At 41.5% G+C, this 21,171-nt stretch overlaps 1 protein-coding gene and 1 long non-coding RNA gene across 4 annotated transcripts in view; one reads left to right on the plus strand and one right to left on the minus strand.

Annotated features, from left to right (window-relative positions):
* Positions 1–21,171, plus strand: part of SHISA6 (shisa family member 6) — a 264,868-nt gene that overhangs the window by 139,603 nt on the left and 104,094 nt on the right. The window lies entirely within an intron of this gene.
* On the minus strand, positions 4,942–11,355 carry LOC309618886. The gene is made up of 2 exons (XR_014238662.1): positions 8,756–11,355; positions 4,942–5,179 (listed from the first exon to the last, which is right to left on the minus strand). It is a non-coding gene; the product is annotated as an uncharacterized lncRNA (long non-coding RNA).

Genomic DNA, 21,171 nt, shown 5'->3' on the forward strand with positions numbered 1-21,171 from the left:
ATTTTTTGGAAGAGTTTGAGAAGGATAGATGTTAGCTCTTCTCTAAATGTTTGATAGAATTCACCTGTGAAGCCATCTGGTCCTGGACTTTTGTTTGTTGGAAGATTTTTAATCACAGTTTCAATTTCATTACTTGTGATTGGTCTGTTCATATTTTCTGTTTCTTCCTGGTTCAGTCTTGGAAGGTTATACCTTTCTAAAAATTTGTCCATTTCTTCCAGGTTGTCCATTTTATTGGCATAAATTTGCTTGTAGTAGTCTCTTCGGATGCTTTGTATTTCTGCGGTGTCTGTTGTAACTTCTCCTTTTTCATTTCTGATTTTATTGATTTGAGTCCTCTCCCTATTTTTCTTGATGAGTCTGGCTAATGGCTTATCAATTTTGTTTATCTTCTCAAAGAACCAACTTTTAGTTTTATTGATCTTTGCTATTGTTTTCTTTGTTTCTATTTCATTTATTTCTGCTCTGATCTTTATGATTTCTTTCCTTCTGCTAACTTTGGGTTTTGTTTGTTCTTCTTTCTCTAGTTTCTTTAGGTGTAAGGTTAGATTGTTTACTTGAGATTTTTCTTGTTTCTTGAGGTAGGCTTGTATAGCTATAAACTTCCCTCTTAGAACTGCTTTCGCTGCATCCCATAGGTTTTGGGTCGTCGTGTTTTCATTGTCATTTGTCTCTAGGTATTTTTTGATTTCCTCTTTGATTTCTTCAGTGATCTCTTGGTTATTTAGTAACGTATTGTTTAGCCTCCATGTGTTTGTCTTTTTTACGCTTTTTTCCCTGTAATTCATTTCTAATCTCATAGCGTTGTGGTCAGAAAAGATGCTTGATATGATTTCAATTTTCTTAAATTTACTGAGGCTTGATTTGTGACCCAAGATGTGATCTATCCTGGAGAATGTTCCGTGCGCACTTGAGAAGAACGTGTAATCTGCTGTTTTTGGATGGAATGTCCTATATATATCAATTAAATCTATCTGCTCTCTTGTGTCATTTAAAGCTTCTGTTTCCTTATTTATTTTCATTTTGGATGATCTGTCCATTGGTGTAAGTGAGGTGTTAAAGTCCCCCACTATGATTGTGTTACTGTCAATTTCCTCTTTTATAGCTGTTAGCAGTTGCCTTATGTGTTGAGGTGCTCCTATGTTGGGTGCATATATATTTATAATTGTTATATCTTCTTCTTGGATTGATCCCTTGATCATTATGTAGTGTCCTTCCTTGTCTCTTGTAACATTCTTTATTTTAAAGTCTATTTTATCTGATATGAGTATAGCTACTTCAGCTTTCTTTTGATTTCCATTTGCATGGAATATCTTTTTCCATCCCCTCACTTTCAGTCTGTATGTGTCCCTAGGTCTAAGGTGGGTCTCTTGTAGACAGCATATATATGGGTCTTGTTTTTGTATCCATTCAGCCAGTCTATGTCTTTTGGTTGGGGCATTTAATCCATTCACGTTTAAGGTAATTATCGATATGTATGTTCCTATGACCATTTTCTTAATTGTTTTGGGTTTGTTTTTGTAGGTCCTTTTCTTCTCTTGTGTTTCCCACTTAGAGAAGTTCCTTTAGCATTTGTTGTAGAGCTGGTTTGGTGGTGCTGAATTCTCTTAGCTTTTGCTTGTCTGTAAAGCTTTTGATTTCTCCATCGAATCTAAATGAGATCCTTGCCGGGTAGAGTAATCTTGGTTGTAGGTTCTTCCCTTTCATCACTTTAAGTATATCATGCCACTCCCTTCTGGCTTGCAGAGTTTCTGCTGAGAAATCAGCTGTTAACCTTATGGGAGTTCCCTTGTATGTTATTTGTCGTTTTTCCCTTGCTGCTTTCAATAATTTTTCTTTGTCTTTAATTTTTGTCAATTTGATTACTGTGTGTCTCGGCGTGTTTCTCCTTGGGTTTATCCTGTATGGGACTCTCTGCGCTTCCTGGACTTGGGTGGCTATTTCCTTTCCCATGTTAGGGAAGTTTTCGACTATAATCTCTTCAAATATTTTCTCTGGTCCTTTCTCTCTCTCTTCTCCTTCTGGGACCCCTATAATGCGAATGTTGTTGCGTTTAATGTTGTCCCAGAGGTCTCTTAGGCTGTCTTCATTTCTTTTCATTCTTTTTTCTTTAGTCTGTTCCACAGCAGTGAATTCCACCATTCTGTCTTCCAGGTCACTTATCCGTTCTTCTGCCTCAGTTATTCTGCTATTGATTCCTTCTAGTGTAGTTTTCATTTCAGTTATTTTATTGGTCATCTCTGTTTGTTTGTTCTTTAATTCTTCTAGGTCTTTGTTAATCATTTCTTGCATCTTCTCAATCTTTGCCTCCATTCTTATTCCGAGGTCCTGGATCATCTTCACTATCATTATTCTGAATTCTTTTTCTGGAAGGTTGCCTATCTCCACTTCATTTAGTTGTTTTTCAGGGGTTTTTTCTTGTTCCTTCATCTGGTACATAGCCCTCTGCCTTTTCATCTCATCTATCTTTCTGTAACTGTGGTTTTTGGTCCACAGGCTGCAGGATTGTAGTTTTTCTTGCTTCTGCTGTCTGCCCTCTGGTGGATGAGGCTATCTAAGAGGCTTGATGGGCGGGACTGGTGGTGGGTAGAGCTGACTGTTGCTCTTTTTTTTTTTTTTTTTTAAATTAATTAATTAATTTATTTATGGCTGTGTTGGGTCTTCGTTTCTGTGCGAGGGCTTTCTCTAGTTGCGGCAAGCGGGGGCCACTCTTCATCGCAGTGCGCGGGCCTCTCACTATCGCGGCCTCTCTCGTTGCAGAGCACAGCCTCCAGAGGCGCAGGCTCAGTAGTTGTGGCTCACCGGCCCAGTTGCTCCGCGGCATGTGGGATCTTCCCAGACCAGGGCTCGAACCCATGTGCCCTGCATTGGCAGGCAGACTCTCAACCACTGCGCCACCAGGGAAGCCTGAGAGACTTTCTTAGAAGAACTAAGGATGTCGAGGACACATGCCAAGGATGCACTACACACACGTGCACGCACGCACACTGATGTGCACAAGGGGATGTAAACTCTTTGCCCCTCGATTTTCCTTTCTGGAGAGTCACACTGAAGTTGAATCGTTGTACAGCACAACAAGGATGTAAACCTTTGGGCCTATCTATAATCTCTGTCTCTTCTCTCTGCAACTACAAGGGGTGGGCAGCCCTTGCACAGGATCCCTGAGTCACGGACTGCTCCCCTTCTCAATGTGGGCTCCCTTTATGGGCAGTCTCCCATAAGGGGGGAGCATTCACCTCCCCCCTCCCCGCTTTCTGCATAAGAGCAATCTTCCCCAAATCCCTCCATCATGGGCCCTCGTTCAACTCTGCACAGTAGGACAGCGGTTTTCACCTCCACTTACTATCAGACTCACCAAAACTAAAGAAAGAGATGCAGGGACTTCGCTGGTGGCGCAGTGGTTAAGAATACGCCTGCCAATGCAGGAGACATGAGTTCGAGCCCTGGTCCGGGAAGATCCCACATGCCGTGGAGCAACTAAGCCCGTACGCCACAACTACTGAGCCTGTGCTGTAGAGCCCGCGTGCCACAACTACTGAGCCCGCGTGCCACAACTACTGAAGCCCGCGCGCCTAGAGCCCGTGCTCCACAACAAGAGAAGCCACCACAATGAGAAGCCTGCTCACCGCAACTAGAGAAAGCCCGCACACAGCATCAAAGACCCAACACAGCCCAAAATAAATAAATAAATTTTTAAAAGAACAAAAACACTGCCAATTAAAGGACGAACAGCAACAAACACCCAATGCAGCCAAAAATAAATAAATTAATTAATTAATTATTTTAAAAAAAGAAAGAAAGAGATGCAGATGGAAGGCTCCATCCAAGACCTCCTGAATCAATATCTGTAGAAGTGCAAATCTATGACTCTGAGAAGCTTCCAAGGTGATTCTGATACCCAGCTGTGGTCTGTGCAACTCAACTCCCATTTTGAATCACCCAGGGGATGTTAAAATGCAGATTCTGACCCAGTAGGTCTGGGGTGGGCTTGTAATGCAGCCTTTCCAGCAAGCCCCCTGGGGTTCCTGCCGGTCCAGGAGCAAACTTTGGGTAACAAAGGTAGACAGTTATGGTTCCCAAACTTGGGTACACATTAGAATTCTCTGGGGAGCTTCTGAGTATCCTTATTGTCCAAGCTGAACCCCCAACCAACTAAGTCATAGTTTCTGGGGCTGGGACCCAGACATTAGTAATTTCTACAGCTTCCCAGGTGATAACTTAGCGTGGCCCCAGCTGAGAACTGCTGGTCCAGGGGCTGTTTCCTACCAGCGTGGGTCTGTGATTCTGCTTCTTATTTCCTATCCCAATCACTCTCCAAAATCCATTTCCAACCAGCTGGGCACTGCATTTTTTTTCCAGACAGCTAGACAATACATATTATCATCACAGAAGAGCTGGTTGAAACATATCCATTTCTAAGATAACAGCAACATTAGCAAAGCCGGCACATTCAGTATATTCCCTTCACACAGAAAATTAATTCTCAATTGTTGGCTAATGGTTCCTTGGCTTCTCCCGGAGCGATCTGTGTTGCACATTTACACAACCGCATAGGCACATTGGTACAGAGACGCACCACACCCGCGGGATGAATCAATCACTGTCCCGCCATCTTTGACTTCCTGTCACCTTCCACCCCCTGTCCTTCCTGAAGAGCCCTAAAGAATTCGTGTCTTGCTTCCCTACCTCTTCCACCTTCTTCCGTGGCATCTGTACCTCTGGGCTTTTGTACACAGCATGGCTCAGAATGTCCTTCCCACCTTGTTGTCATGGCTGGCTCCCACTTGGCTTGCAACTCTTTCTTTCTTGAGTTTGGAAGGATCTCACCTCCCCAGACCAAGATAGGCATGGCAGTTCTAAGCAATTCCTCTGTGCAATTCCTCCAGCAGCCCATGGGAGTGTTTATTACCATCCTTAGTCTCTTGTGCAGTATTTGTTATGTTTTTAAGCTGTTTCACCCGCCGGACAGTGAGCTCCTTGAGCATGGGAGTAGCTTGCCCTCCTCTCAATCCACATCATCTTGCACGATGCTCAGAACACAGCAGGAAAAAAAAAAAAAAAAAAAAAAAAGAATGCAGAACATTTAGGGGAAAAAAAAAAAACACACAGAAGAAGCTCCAACAACATTTATTGAATGAATCAGTCGTTCCTCTCCTTCTGTCTTTTTTTTCTGGTGTCTCTGTTGGGTTGTATAAAATGTACAGAAATGGATCTGTTTTAGCATGACTGACATATTTGCTCAAGCTGGTTCATACCCAATGAGAGTCTAATTGGACTACCCAGTCCTTCCAAAACCCTGCCAATCATTCTGCTGTGTAAATAGGCACAGGTGATTGGTTCTAATCAAAGTCATTAGGGTGGTTCTGGAATGATCCTGCTGCCATATGTAGATAATTATGGCAGAAGTCTAAATTTTGGATGTTAGCCGATCTAAGTAGCATTAGCATGAGGAATTATCATAGAACAAAAGGAGAAGGATGGCACGGTATTTGGACATAAATAATAACAGCTAGTGCTTTTAGAACATTTTCTATGTGCCTGGCAGTCCTCTAAGTAGTTTACATATATTAATTCATTTACTTAACATAACAGCGCTAGGAGAGAAGTACTATTAGTATCTAAATTTCATAGGTGAGGCACAGAAAGATTAGGAAACTTGGCCAAGATTATCCAACTAGTAAGTGGTGGAGTCTCTGCTGGGACCAGGTTGACTAGCTTCAGCCCTGTGTTACTCATGGCTATAGTGGGCTTTTTCTAAGATACGGCATGAACCAGATTTCTCAGTATGACTCTGTTAACATTCCCCACATCACTCATGTGTTAGTAAGAGATCTCACTTGCCCCCTGAAAGCAGAATGAATCATCAACGTTCTCCGTCTTATCAGAGCAGCAGTCCTCAAGTTTCAGGGATATCCAGTTTATTTTTTTCTCTCTCAAATACACACACACACACACACACACATGCATGCATACATACACAGACCCATCTCTCAGGAAATAGAGACTTAGGAACCTTCTATAAACTTGAAATAAAATTATTCAGAATGAGAACTGTGCTGTTGCTCCTTAGAATTGTGTTTGCTTTGGGAGGTAAGACTGGGGCGATAGGATCAGGAGTTTCGCTGATGGTTTCTGAGTCTGAAGTACTACTGTGAATGATACCACTCTTTGTCCTTCCTTGATGGCTTTTCGGTGGCGGGGGGGGGGGGGACCAGGAACCTAAGGTCCCCTCCTGTGCTCTCTGGGGTGTGTCCAGTCCCCTTCCTCCATGAGGAAAATGAAAGTGAGGGGGTACTTTTCACACATTCAAGGACCTTCCTGTGAAATGAATCAGCCCTCGTTCCTGAGTTTTTCACCTTGTGTGTGAACCATTTCGTTGGTGACCTCACATTTGAAAAAACCAAGATTTGGAATCAAAATTTCTGCATGGTCATTTCTTTCAAGATGCAGTCTCCCTGACATCTATAAACAAGTAGGACCTGCTGTGCCCAGGTCAGGTAGACACACTGCCTCGTCCCACCTCTGAGGTCAGTGGGAGAATCGGGGAGCTGATGTTTTCAACCAAGTTCTCTATGGCAGACTCTTCTTCTGCCAAAGAAAATGTCCAGAAAGGTAAGAACTTCACAACAGTGTTCATATTCTCAGTCCTCTTTATGCCACATGGGAAACCATTAGAACTTAATTTTCAAAAATTAAAGCATTATTAGTATCTCTAACACAGTGGTTCTCAAAGTGTGGCCCACATACCAGCAGCCTCCGCATCACCTGGGAACTTGTTAGAAATGCAATTCCTGGGCTCTCCCTCACTGAAAGAGAAACCCTGGGAGTGGGGATCAACAACGCATGTTCTAATAAGCCCTCGGGTAATTCTGATGCATACTGAAGTTTGAGAGCCACTGTCATAAAGAATTAAGATATATAACATTAAAACCTGCTTCTTAATATTTGACCTCACCCAAATAGATGGATTCCAAGAATACATCATTTAAGTATCAAGTCCTTAGAGGATATCTCAGCTGATGAGATACCTAGAAAGGGAGTTCTGTACCAGGCACGAAGCTTCAGTTCAATTTTAAGGGGCTAGACATTAACTGCTGGGAAATTGAAGCCATCCATTCATTACTGACCCTGGAAAAATACCTCCCCAGTGTACAAACCATTGTTTGCCCATTGATCGAGGCAGGTGGGATGTGGTTGGAGGCTGATGATTAATTCAGATGGTTCTTACTTGGAAGAGCTCAGCTGTCTTCCTCACTCACAGCTACCTTATTGAAGCTGTGATATTAAAACTGTGAAAATTCTGAAAGCTAATTCAACCAACTTTAATCACCCAGGGTGATAGGACACGCTGAGAAACCATAAAGACTGGGGCTTTGGTCAAATTCAAATGTTATTGCTTTTGACTGGGGCCATTACAAGACTCAGGGGAGCAAATGAAACAGCCACAGTGCATCTTTAAAATTAGTTACAAAGATCAAAACATAAAAAAGCCGGAGTGATTTTTTCTGAGCATAAAAATTTATCCTTTCAGAAATAATTAATTTGATAAAATTACTCATTAGACCCGTGTATCATTGTGTCATTATAACAGCAGTGTCTAAAATAACTTTTGCTTTTCTTTTGGAAGAAGCCAGCACAGATTCTAAAAGTTACCTGCCTAATTAGGTCAGACACTAACTGACTTGTCTTTCCAATACAGTTCTATGGAGAATACTAGTTATAATTACCCTCTCTAAAAAAAAAGGAAACTGGCCATGGCTTCAAATGCAAGATTAAAGACAAAATAGAAGGTCATCAAACTCAGGGGGATCCATAGTTCCAGGTTCATGGGGCTATTGTCCAGTGTTGTCTTTGTAAGTAACTGACATGTCATGTGTCTGTTTGAGAAAGTTAGGAGCTTGGGGGATATCACCCCAACCATATATGGGTAACATCATAAAGGACCAGAGTTCCAAGGCCCTCTTGGGTAACACCACCATAATATACCTGGGTAGACCATTGGTGTGACTTAATGTGTTGCTTCTGATACACATAGACTTGATCGTTTTCCTTTCCCTGAGTCTGGAGGCACCAAAATGAAAGGTTTCTATGGCAGTGGAAGCAAAGTGGTAAAAATTCTCAAGGCTCACAGAATTCTTTGTGTTGGTGGAAGAGTTCAGCTCTCCACCAACCCTTCCACTGGCAGCAGACACAAGCTGTGGGTTAAGACCCAGATGCCTTTCAGTGTTCCAGGAGTCTAAGAACTATCCCTGATTCTTGGACCCCTCTTTAAATCAGCCTTGACGCCCTGAAGGCGCAGTCCACAGGGCCAGGTTCTAGCAAGAAGGAGTAACTCAAGTTGGCTCAAACTTCATCTTCCCAGTGTTAATACCCCCCAATTGACAACCTGCAGAGGAAGTTGGATGAGTTTATCCAATGCCCTGAGACAACGTCATTTCTTGAACATCACTGTGTGCCAGCAGGTTCTTCACCTATATCTTCTTTTGTTCTCATAACAGATCCACAAGTTAGGTGCTACGATTTCCCTGGTGCCAATGAGGAAAAGGAAACTTAAGGAGATTAAGGGCTTTGCCCAACTTTGCCCAGCTATTAAGCGGCAGAGCTAGTATTTGAGTTCACAGTTAGGTTAGTAAGGTCTAACTCTCAAGTCCAACTTCTTCCCTGGCTCCTGTTATGAAAGTGGGTCACCCCAGTAAACTGCCCTCCGATAACCTGGCTGAGTGATAACATGGAAGTTTTGCAGGTGGGTGCTAACCTGCTAGCATCTTCTCCGGCCCATCCCTTAGGTCCAGGATGCCCCAGGCGTCCACTGCTCCAGTCTGGTTGGCTCCAGGAATAGTTTAGGAGGGAGTGGTTGTCAAAGTGTGGCCTCTGGACCTGTAGCATCAGTACCACCTACGAACAGGTTACATGTGTATGTATAGCTGAATCGCTTTGCTGTACACCTGAAACTAACACAACATTGTTAATCAACTGTACTCCAATATAAAATAAGAAGTTAAAAATAAATAAATAAATAAAGGCAAAATGATCAGGCCCGCCCCAGAGCTTCTGAATCAGAAACTCTGGGGGGTGGCACCCAGTGGGCTGGGTTTTTGTTTTGTTTTAATTTTTAATTAATTATTTATTTATTTTTGGCTGCGTTGGGTCTTCGTTGCTGAGCGTGGGCTTTCTCTAGTTGCAGTGAGCGGGGGCTACTCTTTGTTGCGGTGCGCGGGCTTCTCATTGCAGTGGCTTCTCTCGTTGCGGAGCACGGGCTCTAGGTGCGCAGGCTCAGTAGTTGTGGCTCACGGGCTCTAGAGCTCAGGCTCAGTAGTTGTGGCGCATGGGCTTAGTTGCTCCGCGGCATGTGGGATCTTCCCGGACCAGGGCAAGAACTCGTGTTCCCTGCATTGGCAGGCGGATTCTTAACTACTGCGCCACCAGGGAAGTGGGCTGGGTTTTAACACCTCCTCCAAGTGCTTCTGCTGAATCAAGCAAGGTCTGAGAACTGTTGGTCTAACACAGTGGTCCCCAACCTTTTTGGCACCAGGAGCCGGTTTCGAGGAAGACAATTTTTCTACACACCGGTGGCATTTGGCGGAGGGTGGGAGATGGTTCAGGCGGTGATGTGAGCCACGCGGAGCCCCAGCTGAAGCTTTGCTCGCCCGCCGCTCCCCTCCTGCTGTGCGGCCCGCTTCCTAACAGGCCACGGACCAGTACTGGTCCGCGGCCCTGGGGTTGGGGACCCCTGGTCTAACGTATCCCTTCGTAGGCTAAAACAGAGACTAAATTTGGTCTACTTGGTCTCTCCTGTTCGCTCCCTCACTAATTTTCTGTCTTTCATGTATTTAAAAAATTTCTTAGATTGGCTTGGAAACCCCTCTTGTTGGTTTTTGTTTTATCAAAATTCACTTCTAATTCACTAAGGCTACCATAGACCCTCCCAACCCCGACACGGAGAACCTCTCCATCTTGGGGGATGACATCTGTTTCCCCACCTGGCCAGGTGACTAGGATATTCTTCTAGGTACCTGGCGTTTTATTCACCACACACATGCACCCAGGGTTCCAATGCGTGTGTTCAGCTGGTCCCCAGGCTTTCTGGGATACAGTGACTTGAAAAAAACAAAATGAACAAAAAAAGAATTCTGTCTCTCCCTTCTGTTTTCTCTAATTAATGAGTGCCTAGCATTTTATAATCCCTTTTTGAAACGGGAATGTGATTTTCTTTTAGTTACCTTTTCCCTCCAAGGATATTTGGAGAAGCTAAGAAAAAGGTTATCTCTGAATATGTGAGGCTGTTGCTTATTTGAAAGATGTAGTAGAAAAGATGAGTTTTTGGAGCTCCACGGAACTGGATTTAAATACAGAAAATAGGCCTCTTTTCTTTCCCTGCTCCTCCCTCCCATTGAAACGTCAGTCAGCGCAAACTCTTGCAAAGCAACTGAGCACAGAAGGGCCACCCTGATTCCCTGCCGGTTTCCTTGCTTAGAAACACATTCTCTGAGAAAGTATGAAAATAGACCTTCAAATATCTGCATATAATTATAATGCTCCCTACGGATTTTTATTTGAAGGCCAAATGATTTGTAAATGGCATGTAGGTAAATATCAGCCTGGATGCAGAAACTTGCTGGCTACATTGTTGTTCCAGTGGCTACATATATATACCCCAAAGATAAAGGTTATTATTCACAAAAGAGAATAAACAATGAATAAACTCAGGCTCTGAGGTCCATAAAACAATAGTGAGCATTTATTGAGCACTTACTATGTGTCTGGTAATGTGCAGAGCATGTTATGTAATCTCATTTAACCCTCAAACCATCTAACAAGTAGGAAAAAGCCCCATTTCACATACAATGAAACTGAGGCACAGAGCGTTTAGGTGTCTTCTCTAAGATCACGATTGTAGAATCAGGATTCAGATTCACCTCCGCCTGAACTCAAGCCCTGGCTCCTGACTGTTAGAACAACCTGTGTTGTGTTTATTTATAATCCATGGTGCAAAAGTAATTATAGTAAGCCTAGAAAATAATTTATGCTTTGTAAGTTTCAGCTGACAGTCTTGACTGACCGAGAGCCAAAACGATTAAAACTCAAATGAACGTGCAGTTACTCAGGGGCTCTAATGACCTTGGTGTTGTTGAATGAAGTAGAATCTATTATTTAAGCCAGAGGATTATTGATAATTTTAAAAGATGCGAACAAGATCTTTATTAATGAAGTTGTTCACTAGCTGTGTCATTTATGTACATTAAGCTACACTTACAGGCCTGGAGTTTATTGTGGGCTTTGTGATCTTTATTACTGAAGTTGTTCACTAGCTGTGTCATTTATGTACATTAAACTACATTTACAGGCCTGGAGTTTATTGTGGGCTTTGTGATTGTTGTTTAGTGTTTGATTTTTGGTTTTTGTGCTATAAGATTTTGGTATGATCCAACAGATTTGTGTTTCCCAAACTATGTCCCACAGAATATTAGCTCTCTTATATGTTTTTAGGGGTCACATGGTCAAATACATTTGTAAAATGTAGGATTCATTAACATTTAGTTTGTTTGGGTACTGCAAGACTTATTATATGGAGTCTTTTGCATATTGTCATCTGCAGGAGGGCAGTACAGTCTGCTTTGTCGGCCTTACTGGCTGATGAGAAATCCTGACTATTTAATTGCTGGTCAACCTGATCTCATTGTGGACGGTCAGAGTTCATAAATGTCAGCACAACTATATAGATTCCCCAGTTCCTCTCGTGAATATTACAACGTTTCATGTGTTTTGAAATTATTTGCTTCCTGTTCTCCTAAAAATGATATTCATTTTGAATGAACATTACTTTGCTTTTAAAGACTTAGGACTTCCCATGTTTATTAACCTAAAGACAAATAAAAATGGAATGTATGTGTTGGCTTTTGAAGATCAAAGAATATTCATTATGTTCTTTATGTTTATCGATTATGTACAAATGTGTGATGTACGCTCACTTGGATATTACTTTGTATTTCTGGTGCCAAATTCAAGAAAGATATAAGAAAACTGAATTGAGTGAGGAAAGTAACATTTTTGGAGTGTTTATCTCGTGCAAGTCACTTTTATGTCTGACTTAAGACTTTCAAAACTCTTTGAGGGTTTTCAAACGCCAAATCTGCATCTCACATAGATCAAACTATTTAAGTTTACAGTTAGCAAGCGAAAGAGTTAGGGTTTGAATCCAAATCTGTCTGACTTTAAAATTTACTTTCTATTTATTATGAAAAACAAACCAAAAGAAGAATTAAAATAAAATGATAGAGAAGCTACCATTTGAAAAGAGATCTGATTGGCAAACTAGTAATAATAGTAACGACAATTGTACTACTTCCTTGTGACAGAATAGGCTTAAAGCGCTGTAATCAATATCTGATTAAACTATAAAGAATGACTATGAAATCAGTCTAGTCTGTTCACTAGATTCGAAAATTAGAGAATAGTCCTGAAAGCTTGACAAGGGTTAATTTCAAAAAGGTCAAACTACTAATTAACAAAATAGGTAATAAAATTATTAACTATATTACCACCAAGAGACAGTTTATTCTAAGAACACAGATTGAAGAAGTGAATGGATACATTATTGAGTCATTTCTGTTTGGAACTTTTGATTGCAAGATCATGTAAGACAACAATGCTCATTCAAAACATGCCCTTGGGTACCACCTAATGACCAGCTAGACAGTCTGTTCAGTAAAATGGCACTTTGTAGATTCACTGTGGGATGTTGACAAAAATGGTTGAGACTCTCTTTTATAGACTAGGGGCCAGTTTGGAGAATAACCTTCATTCCCATTAGGGCTTAGCTAAGCTATTTCAGATCCTCTTCTAAGCAAAGTCACTGCCAGCATTTTGGTCATGGTAGGAACAGAACTTCTGGAAATTGAGAGCTAGAGCCTCAATTTGGGCCTTTAAGAACCAAAATGATGAACAGATCAGAGGTCAGGATGTCTGTTTCCATCCGAATAAATTCAGCCTCTGTTATTATCAGGGAAGAGATCTGGAAATTAGCTTGGTCAGTTTTAAGGAAAGGGCAACAAAGAGATGTATTCAAGAAACATACCTTAGCCTATCTTGTAAGCAGGGGTACATGTGGAATATGGGCCATGGTGCCCCTTTTTAATCCTCAAACTTCAAAACAAATGCCTTCCGAGCGTTAAAAATAAGACCAAATATGTCCAGAGTATCACCCCAAAAATGTGAAATGTAAGTCATGGTCCTCCATGCTCTGTGACAGTAGGTTTTTTTTCTTTTAAGTCGTTATTGATAGAGGACATTTTTTAAAAAAATTTATTTATTTATTTATGGCTGTGTTGGGTCTTCGTTTCTGTGTGAGGGCTTTCTCTAGTTGTGGCAAGTGTGGGCCACTCTTCATCGCGGTGCACGGGCCTCTCACCATCGCGGCCTCTCTTGTTGCGGAGCACAGGCTCCAGACGCGCAGGCTCAGCAATTGTGGCTCACGGGCCTAGTCGCTCCGCGGCACGTGGGATCTTCCCAGACCAGGGCTCGAACCCGTGTCCCCTGCATTGGCAGGCAGATTCTCAACCACTGCGCCACCAGGGAAGCCCAGGACATTTTTTTTTTAATCTGTCAACATCCTGGTGTCCACGTAATGATGGTACATCACTCGTATTATTTCTACTTCTCTACTTGACTGGGATTTTCTCTCTCGGTTTCATACAGACATTTTATCATGGTGGGTATTTTATCCCTATTATTCTTCTTAGTTCTGTCTTGTTGTATGAGAGACCTCTCTATCCCACATTTTCTCCCATCTACCCTTCTCAACCATCTCCTCTTATTTCTTTGTTTTTTTTCATCTCCCTCCTCCTCTAAAATACACACACACACACACACACACACACACACACACTCTTTGGCTTGATTTCTGGCTTCACCAGCTAATGGCTATATGATGCTTGGCAAGTCTCTTAACTTCTCGGAGGCTATTTCCTTGTATATAAAAGAGAAGTAATAACTGCTCTACTCATGTCACTTTGCACACTGTAAAGTGCTGTCTAAATATGAACTTGTTGCTGTGATTGTTATTATCCTACCCCACCTTCTCCAGGGTAGCATAAGTGTCCCAGTGGAGGCTGTCAGTCATTTCGCTTATTGAAAAGGTTGATGGGAAAAGGAGCACCTCTCCCCCACCTCCCCCACCTACTGTCACCCTCACATTTTGGGTTTATGATGGATTTGTTCTCTTCCCTTTGGACAATTTGGACGGCATTGGGATAATTCCAGAGCTGATCCTCCATTGTTATCATACATTTACCTAAGAGGTGCAATTAAATCATTGTTATAGTTAGATGACCTTGAGCGAAAACCATTAGGGATTCAGGTGGGGTGGAGACATTTTTATGTGGCTTTTGAAAACACCATGCAACGATTTCTTAAATTCTTTGAACATAGCCAAGGGATTTTATTTCTATGCCAAAACCACCTGTAAAAAAAATAAGTACCCCTCAGAAGTAACCTATAAATGTAATTAAAAGCATCCCTTTGAAGGGAGAGTAATGAAAATAGTAATTAGGCTCGAGCTCAGATTCGCCTTTACCTTCCATTCCTGCCACTTTCTTCCTAGGTAATTAATCAGAAATAATCATTGTATAGCGCTCTTCAAGGTTAGAACCACCTTCATGTTCATCATCTCATTTGAACCTCACCACGGTTCCGCTGGTGACATGAAACAAGCACATAGAATTCAACTGGGTGCAAGTCCTCCCCCTCAGGACTGATTGTGTCACTTTGAGCAAACCATTGCCCTTTGTGATCTTCATCTGTTCCCATACATGGAATATGGATAATAAAGCATTCCCATGTGGTCATTTTGAGGATGAAATAAGACAATGTGTATATAAGTGCTTTGCATATATGTACCACATTTTCTTTATCCATTTCTCTGTTGATGGACATTTAGGTTGCTTCCATGTCCTGGCTATTGTAAATAGTGTTGCAGTGAACATTGGGGTGCAAGTATCTTTTCGAATTATGGTTTTCTCCGGATATATGCCCAGGAGTGGGATTGCCACATTTGCAGCAATATGGATGGACCTAGAAATTGTCATACTGAGTGAAGTAAGTCAGACAGAGAAAGACAAATATCATATGATATCGCTTATATGTGGAATCTAAAAAAAGGCTACAAATGAACTTATCTACAAAACAGAAATAGAGTGACAGCTGTAGAAAATAAACTTATGGTTACCAGAGGGTAAGGGGCGGGGGAGGGATAAATTGGAAGATTGGGATTGACACATACACACTACTATATATAAAATAGATAACTAATAAGGACCTACTGTATAGCACAGGGAACTCTACTCAGTGCTCTGTAATGGCTTATATAGGAAAAGAATCTAAAAAAGAGCAGATATATGTGTATGTAAAGCAGATTCACTTTGCTGTACACCTGAAACTAACACAACATTGTAAATCAACTATACCGCAATAAAAATTTTTTTAAAAAGCGCTTTGCAACATCCAAAGCATCACACAACAGTTTGTGGGATGTTTGGAACAAGGGAAGAATTTTAGACCTTCCACTTGTAGTGTTTTGGTTGCAAGCAACAGAAACTAAGTCTCTAAGTGCATTGGAGCAACATCACATAGTTCATCGACTCAGTAGCAAAGCTGAAGGTCCAAGCTCAGACACTATCCAGGAATCAGTGAAAGACCGGGGGACAGAACTGCAGCTGTAAGAGGACACAAGAAGTGTGTGGTTGGACACTGCTATTGCCACAGCTGGTCCCACTGCTGCTACCACAGAAGGGGATGACACAGCTACCACCCAAATGAATTCTAAATAGTAACTTGCCTTAGAGCATCATTTGCTGTAGATGTGGTTTGACCAGTCAGTTGGCTAAAATCAGATTTCCTGGTTGCATTCTGGTTTCCAGGATGCTGAGAGAGGGAATATCTAACCCTTCTATACTTGCCTTCCATACCAGGACGCAAGATTCTGTCTCTCACCTCTCCTGGGATTTCTCCCCACCTAGGAAGGGTGTTCAGAAGTCAATTGGGCCCCTTTGGGTTAAACGACCTACTCGAGGGCCACAAATTATTGGACTAAATCCCATCTCTCATCATCCGCAGTCTCCTAGACCTTTTCACCATTTTACATTTCCTCATATCAATGTGCTCAGTCTTTTAACAAATACTGAATCTCTCCCACAGACAGTGCATTGCAGTGGGGTTTCTCTAGCTCTCTTATTTTGAGATTTTATGATGAAATGTTTCCATGTAGCATTTCCCTGGTGATAAAGCACTGTGTTAAGAACATTGTTTTCATGATGAAATTTTAGAGAGCCTCAAATTTAGAATGAAGATTACTATCAGAAGGATCCTGCAGATTCAGCAGAGAGGCATGGCTGAAAAAGCTAATTTGCTCAACCAAAAGAAAGAGGAAATAACAGCACCAGGGGGATTTCTCAGGCCCCATCAATGTCCACCGTTAAACTTTATTCTATAAATCAAAAAAAGAGGTCACACAAGTCAAGGACTCACAGCCCATAACAAGAATCTAGAAGTTGGTTTTCTTCCGCATTGCCTACATCTTACACTGCAAGCAGTTTCCATATACTGTCCCCACTTTGCCTGTATCCAGCACCAAGATATCGCATGCCCATGAGGTAGAAAGAATGGGAGCTTTGAGAGTCAGTTCAAGGCTGATATCCATAAACAAATAAACAATGGATGGCATGTACCTTTTTCTCAAGAGGCTTTCTGCCTTCCCCCAGCTGTTGCTGGATCAGAAAGAAAGAGAGGGGCTGCAGAGTCCTGTATGATGGCAAATAAGTTATCTTAGCCTGAGTTGCCTAGAAAATGGAGCTTGGGGCAAATTCTTAGGTGTTTAGTATAGGAAGAAGTACAACTCCAGGGGGCGAAAAAGGGAGTGTGGAAAAAACAGGAGAAAGTCAGGAAAGGCAGGAGAGCAAATTTAAGGGATTATAATACGGCTTTTATAACAAGCGTAGTTGATTGCTCAGTTTCTTAGGATGTATTAGGAGAGGTCTCCTGAAACCACCGCAGGGTTTTTTTTTATTTTGTTTTTGTTCATTTTTTAATTGAAGCGTAGTTGATTTACAGTGTTCCATTAGTTTCTAGTGTACAGCAAAGTGATTCAGTTTTATATTCCCTGCGCTGTACAGTAGGACCTTGTTGTTTACCTATTTTATATATAGTAGTGTGTATCTGCTAATCCCAAACTCCTCATTTACCCTTCCCCCACACTGCGTGTTTTAACAGTCCATCTTGGAGGAAGAAGGGAGAAGAATTTTTATGCTCGCTTTTGTCTCTCTTTGGTGAAAGTTGTCCCATGTGACATCAAGTCTCCTGCACTTCTGGCTTTACCTCCTAGGCCCGTGAGTAGCCACCTAGGAAACCAGATCTTTGGCACCTAGGAAGGCAGCATCCGAGGCACAAGCCACAATCCTCAGGCTGAGCCCATGATGGAAGTGAACAAGGGGTACTCCCCATCTCTCCACCTGCAGCCTCCTGGGGCCAGCTGGGCAAGACATTGCATGTGTCACAAAGGCCCAAACTATCTCATGCCTCAGTACCAACAGGAATGCCCAGAAATGATAAGCAAGAGGCATGCACATCGAGGAACAAGACATTCCTGTGAGTGACGTTAGGGACCTAGAGCAGCCACTGCAGAGAACCCCATCAACTAAGCTAGTGGAACATGATGAAGAAGGCACAGAGATGACAGTCCTTCTGTACCTACAAGAATGCATTTGGGCCAGGAGGCTTCCCCAGTACCATCAACAGAAAAACGTGGCCAAGGGTATCTGGAGAGGTAACTAAATTGGGTTCCGTACCCTAAGACAACTTGAAAACCCTTTCACCATGCACACCAAAGATTGCTGGATAAAACACAAATAAACTAAAATGAATGGTTGGACTTGAAAGAAGGGAAACATTCTTGTCCCAGAAAAAATAGAGGAAATTAAAACAAGATTAGTCAATGTACGGACTGGTTTTGTTATTACTCTTAGAGGGTGGGAAAGAGTGATTTTTGATACCAATTACCTATGGGATTGGATTTTTTAATCCCATATGGAGAAAGGACACAAAACCTTAGGCCTGAGCAAAGTGAGAAGCATAGAATCAGGACCCTCAAAGACCTCATTCCTAGAACAACTAGAAAACATATATTCTCATCAGTACGAGGCAGCAAAAAGGAAGCTCTTCTCTCTCTGTCTGCATTTGGCAAAAAAAGTTTCTTCTGAAAAATCAAATCCAGGACTATATTTTTTAGAGGCTTGAGGTCTGATTTTACATTGCTGAAAGGTACAGGGAACCACAAAGGTGAAAATATATCATAAAGCATAAAAATTGATCCTGGGACAGTGATACTCCTAGGGTATTCAGTAGAAGCACAAACAGAAATAGAGTGGAAAGGCAAACCACAGGATTTCGGAAGGTAAAAAGGACATCTTGCAAAAGATCAACTCACCATACAGCCACACAAACTATCTGATAACTAGACTTCTTGAACTTGAACAGAGCAATCTGAAAAAGAATATAGAAAGTGTACTTAAAATTATTGAAAATATAAAGAAAAGGATTTATCCCACAAATAAAAGATGAAGATCTTATGAAAAAAGAACAGGCAACTTTGAAGAAGAACCACATACAACTTTCAGACATGGAGAAAAGTAGTAACTAAAATTTAAAACCAAGCAGAGAGGCTAAATAATGGATTAATAAACACCACCAAGGAGGGAATTAGTAGTTTGGAGATAATTTTGAGGAAATTATACAGAAAGCCAAGTAAAGAGAAAGTATAAAAAGGAAGAATTAGATTAAATAGTTTAAAATGTGTAGATCCCACATATAACTAATATATGTTCCAAAGGAAAAGATAGAGAATATGAGAGAAACAGTATTTGGATAGATAATGGTAAAGTGTTTTTCCAACACTGATGAATGACCCTAATCCATGATTTCAAGAAACACAGTGACCTTCTAGCAGATAAAATAATCAAAATCCAAAAATCACAGGTAACATTGTAAAGCAGATAGAAGTTAATGACAGATTCTTTACTCAGGAACAAATTTGAACTGGCAGAAGACTTCTGAACATACACATGTGTGCCAAATAATGTGTGATGAAGCAAAATCACCATCAACTTAAGGGTCTATAACCAGCTAAACTATCATTCTGGAAGTAAGACAAAATGAATACGTTTTTGCACAAATAAAGGCTAAGAAATCTACCTCTATCAACATAAATATTATAAATCTCAAAACACAATACCGAGTGAGAAAAGCAAGCTCCAATAGGATATGTACAATATCACTGACATAAAATTATAAAGGCCAGCCCTGAAGTATCCACGGTTCTTTATTTAAAGTACAAAGCAATATGGAGAAACATACAACCACATATAGGATAGTAGTTACTGCTGGGTAGGATACACGGGAAGCAGAAGGCATGGAGGAGGCAGTGGGACTTCAGCTATAACTGCAGTGCCTTCCATCATTTTTAATAAAAGAAAAACCTGCAGGAAAACTGGCAAAATACTTACATCGGTTCAAACTAGATGGAGTGCCACAGTGTCTATTTGACTTCTGTACTTTCTGTGTGCTTGAAATGTTTCAAAATAGAATGTTTTAAAGAAATAAATCTACATCAAGGAGGAAGGAGAAGGAAGGGAGAGGTGGCTCATTGTGGTCAGCTCTTGAAGTGATTGGAAACAAACCAGAAACGACAGTCACTTGTAGAAAATGAGAGTCCGTCCCAATTTGAGTGGGAAGAGGTGAGAGAGTTGCACGTCAAGTCTAGGTCATGTTCCCACTTCTGCAGCTAAGCACATGTACGGACCTCCCCTCCCTAACTCTCAGTTTCCCCACCTTTTGATGAATCGGGTTGGAGCTAGTTAATGGACAAGATCCTTTCCATTTCCAACACGCTTCTATTCCACTCTCTTCGATTTTTCAGATGGCCACGAGTTTTCAGAAGGCCACGTTCTCAGGCACAAAAACACCTTTCAGTAATGTAACTGTATTAGTAAAGACTCCTTTAGCTTCAAGTGACAGGAAAGTCAGCCCAAACTGGCTTAAGGAAAGTGGAAATGTATTGGTTTATATAAGATGAAACATTCAGGGCTAGGTCTGGCTTGGGGCACAGCTAGATCTGGGGCTCAAAAATACTATCCTTTGCCCCAAGTATTTTTTTTAAATCACCTATAGTGCATCTTTAGTTACATTGGCTTCCTTAACAGCCATCATGTGATGGGCCAGATGGTGGTGGTAACCAGATGGTGATGCAGATCGAGCCCTTAAATCCTCTAAGTTTTCTTCACTGCAAGAAAAGCAAAATCTCTTTCCCTGAAGTCGCAGGGAAACCCTCATTTTGTCTCATTAGCTTTGATATAGTTCTAAACGCAGCGCTGAACCAGTGATTGTAGGTGGGGGAGGACCATGCGCTGATCACCTTGAGCTCTGAACGTGCTCCCACTATGGGATGGGCATAGCTTCACCGCAGCCATGTAGACTAAGAGCGGAGGAAGGTGTCATTTCCCAGAGGGAAACCAGGATTGGTTATCAGGGAAAGAATGGATTTGGGATGACAAAAATAAATGTCTACTACAACGAGCAAAATACAGGAGTGATTTCCCAATAAGGACAGTCTAAGAATTGAAGTCTCCTTTAATATGGAAGGACAGAAGGTAAGAGGGAAGTCTTAAAAGTAAGGAGGGTTCTAAGCATAAAAAGGGGCCGTGCAGGGACAAACACACCTTGGCTTCCAAATTCCAATATTCATGAATGAGGCAGAGACTTATTTGCTTGAAATATGTAGTTTTAGGATCAGTCAAATGAGTTCTAATTAGAATACAGGCAATAGTCACGAATATTATGGACCATGCAATGTTCCCCAATAGCAAAAATGAAATGTAAGTGTTTGAAGAGGGGGTTACGCAGATTTGTAGAAGACAGCGCATGCCGTCGAACCACGAGTTGATTGGGGCACAGTGTATACCTCCAGGAATTAGGACCGGGTAAGCAAGTTAACAACATTGCCCCAGTACCTCCGTCAGGTATAGAATACGAGGTTCTGTAAACCATTTATCTTTAAAGCACTGCAGGAAAAGAATACATTTATTTTTGGACCGTTCTCGCAACTGAATACATCAAAATAGATAAATA

The sequence above is a fragment of the Balaenoptera borealis genome (genome assembly GCF_965194805.1).
Source record: "Balaenoptera borealis genome assembly, chromosome: 20".
NCBI lineage: Eukaryota > Metazoa > Chordata > Mammalia > Artiodactyla > Balaenopteridae > Balaenoptera > Balaenoptera borealis.